Source organism: Stegostoma tigrinum, chromosome 7 (assembly GCF_030684315.1).
Source record: "Stegostoma tigrinum isolate sSteTig4 chromosome 7, sSteTig4.hap1, whole genome shotgun sequence".
NCBI lineage: Eukaryota > Metazoa > Chordata > Chondrichthyes > Orectolobiformes > Stegostomatidae > Stegostoma > Stegostoma tigrinum.
In genome coordinates, this window is record NC_081360.1 from 75,819,913 (window position 1) to 75,836,226 (window position 16,314).

At 41.7% G+C, this 16,314-nt stretch overlaps 1 long non-coding RNA gene across 1 annotated transcript in view; it reads left to right on the forward strand.

Annotated features, from left to right (window-relative positions):
- The window catches only part of LOC132209825 (uncharacterized), an 86,783-nt gene that overhangs the window by 9,802 nt on the left and 60,667 nt on the right, over positions 1–16,314 (forward strand). The window contains exon 2 of the long non-coding RNA XR_009445959.1: positions 2,097–2,392. This is a non-coding gene — a long non-coding RNA (uncharacterized LOC132209825). The remainder of the gene's footprint in view (positions 1–2,096; positions 2,393–16,314) is intronic.

Here is a 16,314-nt window from a genome sequence, read left to right on the forward strand (position 1 = left end):
CAAAATGTCCACATTCTTTGTGTAATGTGGTGACCAGAATTGGATGCAATACTGTAAGTGTGGCCTAACCAAAGTCTTATAAAGCTGCAATATGACATCCTGAAGGTGAAAAGATGTCATGAAGTAGAGAAGGGCTGACGAGACATAATAAATATAATTCAGCCTAGAGGGCCTACGTCCGAAACATCAACCTTCCTGCTTCTCTGATGCTGCTTGGCTTGCTGTGCTCATCTTGCTCTACACCTTGTTATCTTAGATTCTCCGGCATCTGCAGTTCCTACTATCTCTGAAACCATTAACCTATGCAACTCATATTCCGCCTGGGAACCCTGCAGCCATATGGTATCAATGTGGACTTCACCAGTTTCAAAATCTCCCCTTCCCCTACTGCATCCCTAAACCAGCCCAGTTCGTCCCCTCCCCACACTGCACCACACAACCAGCCCAGCTGTTCCCCCCCACCCACTGCATCCCAAAACCAGTCCAACCTGTCTCTGCCTCCCTAACCGGTTCGTCCTCTCACCCATCCCTTCCTCCCACCCCAAGCCGCACCCCCAGCTACCTACTAACCTCATCCCACCTCCTTGACCTGTCCGTCTTCCCTGGACCGACCTATCCCCTCCCCACCTCCCCACCTACACTCTCTCCACCTATCTTCTTTACTCTCCATCTTCGGTCCGCCTCCCCCTCTCTCCCTATTTATTCCAGTTCCCTCCCCCCATCCCCCTCTCTGATGAAGGGTCTAGGCCCGAAACGTCAGCTTTTGTGCTCCTGAGATGCTGCTTGGCCTGCTGTGTTCATCCAGCCTCACATTTTATTATCTTGGAATTCTCCAGCATCTGCAGTTCCCATTATCTCTGAACCTATGCCACCTGTTGGATCAAGATTTGGAAAAACAAAATAAAATTCCCAAGGGCAATGTAGGTTATTCTGGCTCTCTCTTGGCACATTTCAGGCTGAAATGATCTCATCTCAGCCTGAACGCCACTTTCCTAACCATCACCAATACCCTTTAATCACTAAACATCTTCCTGATGATAGGCAGTATCTACTCAATTGGCTTTGTGTCTGCACTTAAAAAAAAAGGGCAATGCAAAACAGAGATGCTGTGAATATCAAAGAAAGTTCAAGGTGAGCAATTATGTAGTTTTGAGATTAACTCGGTCCTGCCTGGATGCTGGGTACCTGCCCCTAAGCCCAAAGTGACCTTGCAGCAGCAGAGAAACTGTAGTTGGTGACATGCCCAAAAGTGTAACATTGAAGTGCAAAAGTGTACAGTAACTAGAACTGAGATGTCCCATGATGGTGTGGAGAGGCTGGCAGATGTTGGATTGCAGCATCCACAGGCATGTGGTGAATGAAGAAACTGCCAATGTAATATGCCCTGAGATGTTGGCGCTGGGTATCTAAGATGTCAGTCCAGAAGAGCAAGTGGCATGCTGGAATTGCCTGGCACCCACTCTGACTTTCATGTCAGGAATTTTTGTGTTTAGATTCTATGTATCAGGTTGTATCATGGCAACCTGTATGTTGATGAGGTGAGATTTGTTGTTCGTGAGGGTTTTAAAGAGCAAAAATCCCTGTTAATAAACCCCTCACTGCCCCATAGCAAGAAATTTGCCTCAATGTCTGGAATTCTTTTCACAAATATAACTAGTTGCTCCCAAGATTGAGGAAGGCCTTGCTGGACCTCTCCTGGATTTCCCACCATAGCCCATGCTGTTCAGGCCCTTTATGCTTCCATCCTTTGAGCATTTTTAAAGAACAGGTAATTTGGAAGCAAGTGGGTGAAATGTTATTACGTGTCAGTGGGAATGTGGACTTGGGTTTATAGTCAGGTCAACCATGATCTTTTGAATGCTGGAGTCACCTTGAGGGACCAAATGACATACTCCAACTCCTAATATATATGTTCATATGCAGGATGTGGACTAATAGCTTAAGATAATTGAAATTTTCCATAAATCTTATTAGTATCAAGCCTGCAAGTGAAGATGGACTTCCTGATATGTTTGAAAAAATATCAATAATTCTACTCAAAATGAGATACTACTCAAGAACTCCATTAATTTTAAAATTTTAAATGTATCCACCAGGTATCTTTTCACTTCAATATGAGAGTCATCATGTCCGTCACAGAAGTTGATCCATTACTGCTAAATAACCCACTTTGAAAATTGCACAAGTCAATGAACAGCATTATAGTTACATGAAGGCTGAAAGAGTGGGAAGACAAAATTCTTGTCGTGCAACAGCAGCATCCTTGCCTCTTAGACAGAATGTCTTGGTTCAAATCCCATTCCAGGGTTCGGTGGTCAAACAAGTCAAGTGTCAAGTTCCAAATCCTGCCAATGCACAATAATAGGAGAGTTTCCAATTGAGCCATAAGATGGTAAGAACATTTGAACCTCTTTCATCATTATCCACAACTCCAGGCTATAACATGGGCATAAAAGTGCATGCTGTCACAACAACCTGGACTTTCTGGGGTGTGGGAGAGTGCTGGTTGGCTGGATGGATGGTATGTGTAACATTGGTGCCAACAGTATGGGGTTCAATTCCAGTTCTGGCTGGGGTGGGTTTAGGACCTTGTCCTAATCATGATTGAGATTGCATTGTCATGGGTTGGATCTGCCTTTGAGCAGAAAACTGAAAAAGAAGAGTATGAGTTACATCATTTTGCTTTTGTTATGGTTCCTCTTATCTTTTCAAATGCTTTGTTCTGAATGTAAAACATGCTGTGAGATTTTTCAGTGTGCATTGAGTTAGAGATTTTTATTATTTTGGGTTTGAACAAGGATAGAGACTGAAACCAATTATGACCATTATTTTGATTTTATACTTTATTTTCAAGAGCTTTCTGCACAAGAGCCATTGCATTTTTGTATAAATTGTGCAGTTTAACAAAATGTGCATGAGCACTTTCCAACTGCACTGTAAAGTGAGCCAATAATTTGTAAAATAGGTCTATAAGTATAAAAAAACAGATTCCGCAGCTCATCTCATGATATGCAAAGCATTCCCTTACCAGACCAGCAAAGCATGACAGACAAAGCAGCTGTGTGTGTTATCCTCATAATGTGAAAATCCATCCGTGTACAGCTATTTTGCTCTTGATTAGTTCCAACAAGCCATTTACCTCAGTCAAGGATGACCACATCATTTAATGATACAACTTAACTTTGAATGTAATGTACCTGCTATTGTATGTCTGCTTCTAGTCCTCTAAATGTGTGAGAGGGATATTAAGTTCATGTTAGAATTTTGTCATGATAGTAGCAAAATGGGAACTAACAGTTTTTTGACTACCATCATCTGATTTTAAAACCTGGGACAGTCACAGGTTAAAGTTGTTTTAAAAAGGAAATTTACTGACTTAAAATGGCCACGGCATCCTGCTGACCAGAGGTCAGCTCAGATTCATGAAATCAGTGTGACACAAAGTAAAACAAAATAAAATGAAGATCTGTGGATACTGGAGATCTGACACAAAAAACAGATATTACTGGCAAAACTCAATGGGTCTGGCTGTGTATGTTGGGACAAAGCAGAGTTAACTTTCGAGTGCAGTGATAAAATGTGATTTGGGATAAACAAAGACTGTCTGAGGCAAAATTAATATTAATATTTACAAAAGGATTTAAAACACAGAACTAGCTTTGCTATTTGATTTATACTTTTATGGAGAAGTTTCACAGCTTGGGGATGAAAAAGTCACCTGCAAGTTATCTAACTCAGAAAACAATGAGCCCAGACAGAGGAGTACATGAATGAATTATCCTTTTGCTGATCTGACAATCTGTTTGAGAGAAAAATGGAAATGTAACTGGAACTAGAGAAACTTTGCTTTCTCTCTCCCTGTTTGATCTCAACCTCTCTCTCAAAGAATATAACGCAAATTGAAAAAATACACATTCACCAAGAAGTCAGAGATCTGTGATATCTGGCACTGAAAAGCATAATCTCTGGTTAAGTCTAACACCGAAAGGACATACTAGGAACTTTTAAATCAGATGTTCCTTTATCTTCGAAGGAAAGCAAAATACTGAGGATTCTGAACATCTGAAACAATCACAGAGAATGCTAGGTTACTCGGCAGGTCTGGCAATATATGTGGACAGAAAATCAGAGAAAAACATATAAAACTGAGCTTTCGAATTTCTAGCATTGTCATAATCTCTTGCTGTTATTTTGGCAAGATATCAATAGAACACTAGGAGAAAAAGACCATGTTGAAAATTTTTCACCATTTCTGCAGGGATCCCAGTGATTTTGCACCTGAAGTGCTCTGAGACTATTTATGGAATAAATAACTACTATCCCAGACAAAGTCTGACTTGCTTCTGCTTCTTTCCTTCTGCTATTAAACATAGGTCATTTTCAGCTGATACATTCTGTTACTGTCATAGTTTCCAGTACAGTGAAGAGCCAAGAAAGCCTGGGTTCAAGTCTCACCTGCTCCAGAAGCATATCATAACACATCTGAACAGAGTGTTTTAAGAATATTTTAATGTGCCATTATCTATTGGGCTCTTGTGGTGCAATGCAGTTTATCCCTGGATAAAATGGAATAGTTTCACTACTTTGGATTTGTGCAGTTTATGTATTGATTAAAATATCCAGTTGTTAAATGGAATTACACACTGTAGTTAGTCTGCATTTATCGTTATCAACGTTTCCCCTAATTGATTGACAATCTTTTGCACAGCTCTCTGTGTTATACGATGGCAGAGCACAGGTGAACGCATCTCCATTTATGCCTTCAGGATGTAGAAGCAAGCACTGGGAAGCATGTGATTCTCTCACTATTTTAGGATTTAACAATCAGGATGTTAGTTTTAAGCTGTCTTTATCCAAGGACTCAAATAATCCGTATGCCAACGTTTAGTCACTAATTGGTTCAAAATGCTCATCATTCTCTCTGTTTTTGTTTGTTTATGTAGTAATTCTCCCTTAGGCCTGTAGAAACAGAAGATTCTCTGTGGTACCTGTAATTTGTTATCATCTTGCGCTTGGCAAGGAAACTTTATGTCATTTGGTAAATTGACAACAATCTGATAAAGTACTTCCTGCTTTTGTCAATAGGTTGACACACAATTTTACTGAGTTTTGATGCTTTCCAAATGATCAACAAAACAATGAAACATTGGTTTTAAATCCAGGAAGCTGTAGCCGATTACGAACTTATAATTATGGATGAAGAAGACAAATTTTTCATTCTATGTTGTCCACCAAGCCTGGTCCTAAACTTCCATTGCAATGTCTAATTGGTCTTGAAAAATTTGTAAAGATATTTTCTTGATTAGCTTCTTGCAGTATATTCATGTGCTTTTCACTCTTTCAATCACAACTTCCTGAGATGATAGCTAAATTCACATGGTATTTCTCTTCCAGTTTAATAATTTTCCAGCGTATCTTTATTCACAACACTTGGTACCTTTGTATATGCCTCTATTAGATCATACCCCAGACTCCTTTTCAGGAGGACTTTTTTAACATGCTTTTACAATATTTATATGAGTTTACCAAATTTGTTTCAGAAACAGTAATTATGACTAACATTGTGTGGGTCTGCTTTATCTTAAGTATTCTACAATTCTACAATACTGACAAAATTATTTTGGCTACAAGTGGAACTCTTATAAATGAGTTGTATAAATTCAGCAAGGTGAATGCAATGTGCATTTTCTATCTAATGTCAACTGTTAAAGTGGGTCAACACTCTTAATATCATTTTTGTTTTCAATGAGCTTATGTAATGGTATTTTTTTAACGTTGAGTTCTTGATTAATAATCTTCCAGAATCTTTAATACTTCTATCCAGCTGCCTGCTTTAAATTTCCCCACATGATGCTGAGTCACACAGATTCTAATATTCTCTGACACCAGTGCTGGCAACATTCCAGTGCAGTCCTGGAATCTGTAAGAATGACAGATTAATCTCTTGGAAGATGCTGTAAGTGACCCAGGAGAGCAATTTCAAAGGCATTAAAAATATGTGTGTCTTCATTTTCCTTGAGAAATTTTGTTTTATTATTTTAAAAATTAGTAGTGATGGAAATTAGTGATAAAATCAGGGTAGTTGATGTGAAAGCTCCAGTAATCTGGCGAACTTGAGGTGGCAGTCTTACAGACACCAGTTGAGCAGTTTAATGAAATGATCTATGTGGGTAAGTAGAATTTAGAACTGGATAAGTCCATCATGTCAATCAAATGTTTTAATATTATTCACAACCCCCATTAGTGCAGCTGGTTTCCTCAGAGTTGATCTTCTCAGTTGGCTATAGGTCAAATATAAACTTTACAGGACCCCTTGAGGGTCTTTCTGGCGGGTTGTTTCGGTAACATGCAGAAGTTATACATTTGTTGACTGTGCGAGGCCAAGCTGCAGCACTAGCTGTATTATGTGATTCCTATGTAGTTGTAAAAACAGATTCATCAGGAAACCTTTTCTTCTGGGCAAGCAAGGTACTGGCTTACAGAGATTAGTACATGGAGGCATATGAGTTGCCTTGATTCTTGTTTATGGTCGGCAACCTCCCATGATTGACAGGGATATACATGATTAGGGCATAGATTTATCAGGCATCACCTCAAACAGCCTGGGAAAACATTGTCATTTGAATTTCCTGAAATGGAAATACCTCCGCATCAGTGTAGCCAATGTTGCAATGTAGCATATGGAGCAACCAGTCAGCACACAGAAAGCTCAATAAACAGAAACATGGCAATGACCAGATGTGAGATGCTAATTGAAAGAAATATATTAGTCAGGAATGGGAATATTTGCATGTTCTTTGAAATCATACCATAGGATCATTTGTACTGGAAAGAGGGATTTAAAAAGGGACGTTGGTTTAACATCTCTGACTGTCAAGAAAATTTGTTGATATGTGTTTTAAAGATGGAGATATTTAGTATTTTTTCCATCCATGGGACCTGGACGTTTCTGGCCTGGCCAGCATTTATTGCCCAAACTGCATTTAAGAAGATGATGGTGAGCTGCTTACTTGTAGTACTGTGTGTAGTGATTGTATTGTGGTCAGCCAGGTGGACCGCATAGAATATGAGTTATCTGATTGCGGATATTAATCTGGTCCAATCAGGGATCTCTAGCTGACGGATAAAGATGTTTGCTCTGAGAGTTGGCTCTGAAGAAGCTGGATTAGTGTCAAGGACTTTGTGTAAATAAAAGATGACTTCGTGACAGGATACCAGCCTCTGTGTGGTTATTGCACTGTGGCCATGTGGTTTAGGAGCATCTCAGTGTGGTTCGGAAGTTGCTCCAGATTTTTGACCAGTGGCATTGACAATGTGGTGATATAGTTCCAAGTCAAGTTGGTGTGTGGCTTGGAGGGGTACTTGAAGCTGTTGGTATCTGCATGCATCTGCTACCCTTGTCCCTCTAGGTGGTGGAAGTCACAAGTTTGGAAAGTGCTATCAAAGAAGACTTAAAAAGTTGCTTCAGTGCATCTTGTAGGTGCTGTACACTGTTGCCACTGTATGTGGAAGAAGTGACTGATTAATGTGGTGGGTGAGGTGCCAATACAGTGGACTGCATTGTCCTGGATGATGTCAAACTTCTTGAATACTGTTGGAAGAAGTTGCACCTATCAAGGGAAAATTTGTGTTTCAAGAAGGACCAGGGACAGTATCATTCATTAGAAGAGTTTTTACTAGAGGTATTCACCTGTTTAGCAACAAGCTAGACTGGATTATGTCCCTCCAAAATACCTGATGATGTTGTCGTCTCATCATGTGACTGAATTCTTAAAGTGACTGTCCAATATACTTGCAGAAACACAACTGAAAGTATTCCATTACAGTAATGTCTTGCTGCTCCCAGTTGGCAGACAGACTTTTGGAAGTGGGATATAAGTAACCTGTTGCAAAGCTCTTAATCCCTGATGTTGATGATTGATGCCAGCAATTGTGAATTCTCATTGTGCTCTGTACCTTTTCAAAGATACTGCGTCACTGTTTATAAAAGTAATGTTGCCATAATCTTACCTAACTATAGGGCTGCTGTCTCATTAGAGAGAGAGATATGGCTGCTGGGTGGTTTAACCTGAGGATCACTGCATCTCAGGCAAGGGGTAAGATTGAGGACAAGGGTCCATCATTGTATCCTCAGCTGGTACAGGAATGAAACCTACAGAGTTGGCATCACTCAGCATCACAAACCAGCTATCTAGCCAACTGAGCTAACTAATGCCACCTCCATTTAAAACTGCTTCATAGCCTTATTCTCCTCTCCCTGTATGATTCCACTTGTCAGAATAATCAACATATAAATAATCTTTTTTGCTACTTCTCTCTCCATATTCAAAATCTTCCTCAAAGCTTTTCATTGTTGCACTTCCTGTTTACCATTCCTGATTCTTTCATTCTGCTGTTCAAATGTCCACTTCTTCCTCGTACCTCCTTTAGTGCAGTACAATAAAGGTACTTCGTCAATACAGGTTGTTATTGCTGAAGGAGCTTCTGCTTCTGATCTTTGACCACATAATCTTATAGTTTTGTCCTGAAGCCAAGGCAAAGCCTAAATTACTAAAGGAAGAACTGTAGATGCTAGAAATCTGAAATAAAAATGAGTAGGTTGGACTGTGGTGGATGTCGGGTGGGAGCTTGTGTAGAAACAAAGATAACATTGCAGGTCTGTGAACTTTTATTGTTACTACCTTGACAAGTGAATATCCTTCATCAGTCTCTGGGAATACAGATAGCTTTATTTGTGCTGTTCTCTGTACACAAATGGTAGTTGTTCAGTTGGTGAAGCTGCCATTTAACTGGGCTATTATTTCAACTCAGAAATGATTTCTGCTGTGTGCATTTGTCAAATGTGCTCACACATTAAAATTCACTGTCCTCTTGAACATCCCTGAACATCCCTTCCAAGCAACAAAAGATATTCCCTTCCCCTTAAAATGTGCTTTTCTTGTTTCCATTATCACAGTTTTCATGCTTCTCCACAACACATTTGGATTTACGAGCAATCCATGTCATGGGATCAAGAATCTCATTTCTTGCTCATCAATCTGCTGTTCTGATAGGGGGAGTACATTTTCACAAGGCTGGGTACCACGCTGCTATTGCCCAGTGACCCCTCTGATTCTTTTCTGTCTGCGGTTGTGTGACCTGTATGAAAAGCAAGACTGCAATATCTGAAAAGATATCTTATTTTGGCTCTTGCTGCTTATATAAACATCACAGAGGTCTTTTCTCAATGTGGAAAAAGAGAGGTTTGCTTCAAAAAGTACTCTTTATGAAAGAAAACAGTCAAGTCCAGATTATTATTGTATTCCAGTTTGATTAATGTGTGAATGTTTATACATTGATGAGTGGACAATGATGTTAGGGTATCATTGACGGTTAGCTGGTATGTTTTCCTTGTGATGTTTGGTTTGTGAGCTGTCTGGGGTATCAAGATTGTGCCATAATATTTATGGAGATAATGGGAACTGCAGATGCTGGAAATTCCAAGATAATAAAATGTGAGGCTGGATGAACACAGCAGGCCAAGCAGCATCTCAGGAGCACAAAAGCTGACGTTTCGGGCCTAGACCCTTCATCAGAGAGGGGGATGGGGGGAGGGAACTGGAATAAATAGGGAGAGAGGGGGAGGCGGACCGAAGATGGAGAGTAAAGAAGATAGGTGGAGAGGGTGTAGGTGGGGAGGTAGGGAGGGGATAGGTCAGTCCAGGGAAGACGGACAGGTCAAGGAGGTGGGATGAGGTTAGTAGGTAGCTGGGGGTGCGGCTTGGGGTGGGAGGAAGGGATGGGTGAGAGGAAGAACCGGTTAGGGAGGCAGAGACAGGTTGGACTGGTTTTGGGATGCAGTGGGTGGGGGGCAAGAGCTGGGCTGGTTGTGTGGTGCAGTGGGGGGAGGGGATGAACTGGGCTGGTTTAGGGATGCAGTAGGGGAATGGGAGATTTTGAAACTGGTGAAGTCCACATTGATACCATATGGCTGCAGGATTCCCAGGCGGAATATGAGTTGCTGTTCCTGCAACCTTCGGGTGGCATCATTGTGGCAGTGCAGGAGGCCCATGATGGACATGTCATCAAGAGAATGGGAGGGGGAGTGGAAATGGTTTGCGACTGGGAGGTGCAGTTGTTTGTTGCGAACTGAGCGGAGGTGTTCTGCAAAGCGGTCCCCAAGCCTCCGCTTGGTTTCCCCAATGTAGAGGAAGCCGCACCGGGTACAGTGGATGCAGTATACCACATTGGCAGATGTGCAGGTGAACCTCTGCTTAATGTGGAAAGTCATCTTGGGGCCTGGGATGGGGGTGAGGGAGGAGGTGTGGGGGCAAGTGTAGCACTTCCTGCGGTTGCAGGGGAAGGTATACAACCCTCCGGATACAACGCATCGTCCTCCGACACTTCCGCCATTTACAATCCGACCCCACCATCCAAGACGTTTTTCCATCCCCTCCCCTGTCTGCTTTCCGGAGAGACCACTCTCTCCGTGACTCCCTTGTTCGCTCCACACTGCCCTCCAACCCCACCACACCCGGCACCTTCCCCTGCAACCGCAGGAAATGCTACACTTGCCCCCACTCCTCCTCCCTCACCCCTATCCCAGGCCCCAAGATGACATTCCACATTAAGCAGAGGTTCACCTGCACATCTGCCAATGTGGTATACTGCATCCACTGTACCCGGTGTGGCTTCCTCTACATTGGGGAAACCAAGCGGAGGCTTGGGGACCGCTTTGCAGAACACCTCCGCTCAGTTCGCAACAAACAACTGCACCTCCCAGTCGCAAACCATTTCCACTCCCCCTCCCATTCTCTTGATGACATGTCCATCATGGGCCTCCTGCAGTGCCACAATGATGCCACCCGAAGGTTGTAGGAACAGCAACTCATATTCCGCCTGGGAACCCTGCAGCCATATGGTATCAATGTGGACTTCACCAGTTTCAAAATCTCCCCTTCCCCTACTGCATCCCTAAACCAGCCCAGTTCATCCCCTCCCCCCACTGCACCACACAACCAGCCCAGCTCTTCCCCCCCACCCACTGCATCCCAAAACCAGTCCAACCTGTCTCTGCCTCCCTAACCGGTTCTTCCTCTCACCCATCCCTTCCTCCCACCCCAAGCCGCACCCCCAGCTACCTACTAACCTCATCCCACCTCCTTGACCTGTCCGTCTTCCCTGGACTGACCTATCCCCTCCCTACCTCCCCACCTACACCCTCTCCACCTATCTTCTTTACTCTCCATCTTCGGTCCGCCTCCCCCTCTCTCCCTATTTATTCCAGTTCCCTCCCCCCATCCCCCTCTCTGATGAAGGGTCTAGGCCCGAAACGTCAGCTTTTGTGCTCCTGAGATGCTGCTTGGCCTGCTGTGTTCATCCAGCCTCACATTTTATAATATTTATGGAAGTGTCTTGATATTTCTGGATGAATGTCACCAACTGTGAACCACCCATACAAAAATAAAGAAGTCCAGCCATTATTCTGTATATATTTGAGTGGAATTAAGTTAAAGCAACTAATTCTAAGTGAAGGTTCGTATTTAAGAGCACAAAAAGGTATAAAAGCAGAAAATGCCATTTAGCCCAATCTTGTCAGCATGCAATGTACTTAAACTCCTGTTAGGGACTTGTCCCAAATGTCCAATAGTTACTGTGAATGCTCTTTGGAAGTTATGGCAAAATTCTATTTCACATGGATAAAAAAAAAGCCCCTTAATTCCTTACAAGTCATAGGTGAAAACATTAAATCCTCCCTGAACCGAAAATTTTTGAGAAAATCAATGACAACACTGCCTACAATGATTTAATCTTCGTCCTCTATTTCTGTGTAGATGGATAATAGGCAGGATTATTGCAAAACTACACAAAAGGTAGAGTTAAGGCAAGGTGCACGGTTTATGATAAAGAATTTACCTCTAGATGTGACAGGTCACAAATTAAGTCTTATTAGCAGGAAAGGGGCTAATACTGCTGAGTAAAAGTAATATGCTAAATTAAGTAACTTCGTACAAATGTAAATGGAAGTGAAAGCTTCCATTGGTTTAAATGTAATTGTCTTGATTCTCAGAATCAAAGGTTGCTTTAAGTTAGTTCAAATCCCACTGCCCACTTTTTATATGTTCTGTCTTGGCCCTTCTGAATCAGCTGGGAATTTTGATACTGTCCAGCAGGTGTATTGTTTAGAATTAGTGTTATGCATACCCCAAGATGATTGAATTTGATTTCCAAAAGTAACTGATGTCTTCATCCATCATTCCCTTGGCCTGTGATAATATTCCAAAGAGCTAGCCGGTAGAATTGTTTTCTTTGTATTTGAATCGTGCTTGTGTAGCAATATCTTGTGTAAGTCCTTAATTACAGGTTAAGTCAAATAACTGGGTAGATGTAATGTTAAACATCATGGTGGTGTCACAGACAATAGTGAGATATTACTTATTTATATCTTGATTTTAAAAATTCTCCTGAGCTGTTTCTGCATGGGATTAAAGTTGAACACTGCTCGTTCTCTGTTCTTCCATATAGTGGATATAACGACTTCTATTGAAGCTTCTTGTAAACCACAAGAGATTATGGATTTTTCTTTGAAGATGTTTAAATATTCTTTAGAAGAAATGCAATTAGTGGACATACAGATAAAGCAGGAGGTGTGGAGGACAAGGGGTTGGATTAGTGGGACTAATAGAAAAAAAATTCTGGTTTTATGATGTGCTTTGTTATAAGTTTACTTGTATTTATAATACGCCTAATTAAATCAAATGTCAGCTAAATAGGTAGAGAGATCCTCTAACCTTGATTGCTCCTCCGAATAGTTTCTTATTGATGGGAATGCTTAGTCAACAATGTTTGGTTTTCCATTGGTTCTGTTTTCATATGTATACAGGTTATAATCAGAAGGAAGAGATTTTGAACACAAAATTTAGTCCCATAGCTCTACTGACTTTGGTGCTGAGAGTCCAGAGTTCAAAAACAAGGTTGGGACTTTGTCAACAATGTGTCATTCCTGATTGTCCAACTGGAACTGTGCATCACCTTCACTTTCTCTCTCTTTTTGTTGCAAATTACAACTGAAATTCTAACTGCCAGCTGATGCATGGAAGGCCAGCGTGACTTTGGAGCTTTTCATTGGCTAAGCCCACATCACCTCACCAAAGAAAACAGTTCTAATTTCTCCATTCTTTCCTTGTAACTGATGTATCTCATCCCTGGAATCATTCTTGTAAACCTCTTCAGCACTCTGTCCAATGTGTTTGTATTGTTTTGATAGCATGGCACTCAGAACTGTATAGAATAAAATAAATAAAATAAATAAATAAAATAAAATAAAATAAACTGTATAGAATACTCCAGCTGAGGCCTAACCAGTGGCTTACATAAGTTCATTATAATCACCCTTGTGCTTGTATTCTATTACGAGTTATATAGCCTCGAATTCTACGTGATTTATGAAATGACCTCTCCATTTTTTCTATTACATTCAGTGAGCTATGTACATATGCACCCAAGACTCTCAACTCTTGAACACCCATTAGAATTGTATCTTTTGTTTATCATTTAAACTTTATCTGTCACTTAATTGTCCACTCCACCAACATATCAATGTCCTTTCTGATGTTCCACATTGTCCTGCTCAGTTTACAGCTCATCCAGGTTTTGTGCCATCCACAAATCACAGAATCCCTACAATGTGGAAACACGCCCTTCAGCCTAACAAGTCTACACTGACTCTCAGAGCATCCCACCCAAACCCATCACCCTATAACCCACCTAATCTAGACATTCCTGAACACAATGGGCAATTTAGCATGGTCAGTCCGCCTAGCCTGCACATCTTTGGACCGTGGGAGGAAAGCGAACTACCTGGAGGAAACCCGTGCAAACACAGGGAGAACATGCAAACTCCTCACAGACCGTCGCCCGAGCGTGGAATTGAACCCAGGTCCCTGGTGCTGTGAGACTGCAGTATTAACTACTGAGCCACCATGTCGCCCCAACTTTGAAGTCCCTTCACATGAAGACCTAGATCATGTATGTGTACTAGGAAGGAAAGGGACTTATGGGGAACCGCAGCCCAAACCACCTTCCTACCCGAAAAAACAATCATGAACCATTATTCTGTTTCCTATTTCTCATCCAATTTTGTGCCCATGTTGCTACTGTCACATTTATTCCATGATTTATAAGTTTTGTCAAGTCTGTGTAGCACTGTGTCAAATGTAGTTTGGAAGTCAATATACACCATGTCAATGGCCTTCCCCTCTGGAGTTTTCCATCTTATCACTTCAGAAAACTCCTGTAAGTTACTTGAGCACAATTTCTGTATTCATTTGCACATTGCAGTGGGAGTATTCCAGTCATTAACATTTTAGAGGTCCTGCTCCTAAAATTCCAATTGCATGACCACATCTCTCCTCCTACTTTTGTCCTTAATACCAATATGGGCCAGGGTATCTGGTTTCTTGCCTCCCCCAGAAGATTGTTATGTAGTTGTTCTGTGACCCCGATGGCCTTAGCACCAGGGAGGTGACAAACCATCCTGCTTTAATGGTTTTAGAATTGTCTGTGTGTATCCTTAACTGAAGGATCCCATGTCAAGACCAGCCTTCTGCTTTTCTACCTCTCTTCCTGTATAATTGGACCACTCATGGTGCTACGAGATTAGTTCTTGCTATTCTCCTACAAGTTCCATTGGCCTCACTTCTGTCCAGAACAGAAAATCAGTGATTGAGCAGGTCCTCTGGGATTACAGCACTACTTTCCTGTTTCTTGTGGACTGCCTTGTAGTCACAGATTCCTTATCTGCTTGCTTACATATAACTTCTGCTGTGACCAGCTCTCTGACCATGTTGTCCATGTAATTAGCTGCCTCAAAATGTAATCAAATGGCACAGCAGTCATGATGGAGCAAGTGGCTTAATTCTGCACCTATATCTTATGGTCTCATCATGGATTAATGGATCTTGATTATTGACGCTTGCTTCCCAGCCTCTGACAGTGCGATAATTCCTCTGAATGAGGGTGATGCTTGTTCTTGGCAAGGAACTGCATATTAAATCTTTTAAATTGGAGGCCGTGGCACTCTGGCTTTCAAACCTTTTGCAACAAAATGATTTGAAAGCTATTCAAATGTAACTTTACAGAAGCTATCCTGATACAAGCTTTACTGATACAAAGAGAGGATTAAGTTTGATTCCTGGCTGAATAGGATGTCAGGGATACCAAGAACATATTGATTACAATTGTTCTGAGCAGGTGAAATCTGAATAGGCAATTGTTTTGCTTGGTAGTGGAGTGTGAGATCTGTAGCCTCTAGTTCTACATCAGCCCTTGAGACTGCAATGTTATCATCCATGAGATAAGATGATAAACTGTGGTCCTATCTAATCAAAGCAAAAGAGACGACTGCTGGAGCCTGGAACAAAAGCAGAAATTTCTGGAGAAACTCAGCAGGGCAGGTCTGGCAGCTTCAGAATGAAAAAGGGTCACTGGACCCGAAACATTAACTTTGCTTTTGCTCCACAGATGCTGCCAGACCTTTTGAGCTTCTCTGGCAATTTTTTTTTTTGTTTCTAACTGACTGTCTGTATGGGCTAATGGTTCCGTGCTGCTGTTTGAAGAAAAGCAGAAAGTTTATTTCATGGCATCTTGGTTAACATTTTTGATATCTGAACGTAGATTAACTGATCATTTGTACAACTGTTTTTTTAGGATAGTGGATGCTATGTTTACCTACATACCTAGATTGTATGCTAAACAATCATTTTGTTGATATAGAGATAGTAGGAACTGCAGATGCTGGAGAATCTGAGATAAGAAAGTGTAGAGCTGGATGAACACAGCAGGCCAAGCAGCATCAGAGGAGCAGGAAAGCTGATGTTTCTGGCCTCGACCCTTCTCCAGAAAAAAATCAGCTCCTCTGATGCTGCTTGGCCTGCTGCGTTCATCCAGCTATACCCTTAGAACATAGAACATAGAACAGTACAGCACAGAACAGGCCCTTCAGCCCACAATGTTGTGCTGACCATTGATCCTCATGTATGCACCCTCAAATTTCTGTGACCATACACATGTCCAGCAGTCTCTTAAATGACCCCAATGACCTTGCTTCCACAACTGCTGCTGGCAACGCATTCCATGCTCTCACAACTCTCTGCGTAAAGAACCTGCCTCTGACATCCCCTCGATACTTTCCACCAACCAGCTTAAAACTATGACCCCTCGTGCTAGCCATTTCTGCCCTGGGAAATAGTCTCTGGCTATCAACTCTATCTATGCCTCTCATTATCTTGTATACCTCAATTAGGTCCCCTCTCCTCCTCCTTTTCTCCAATGAAA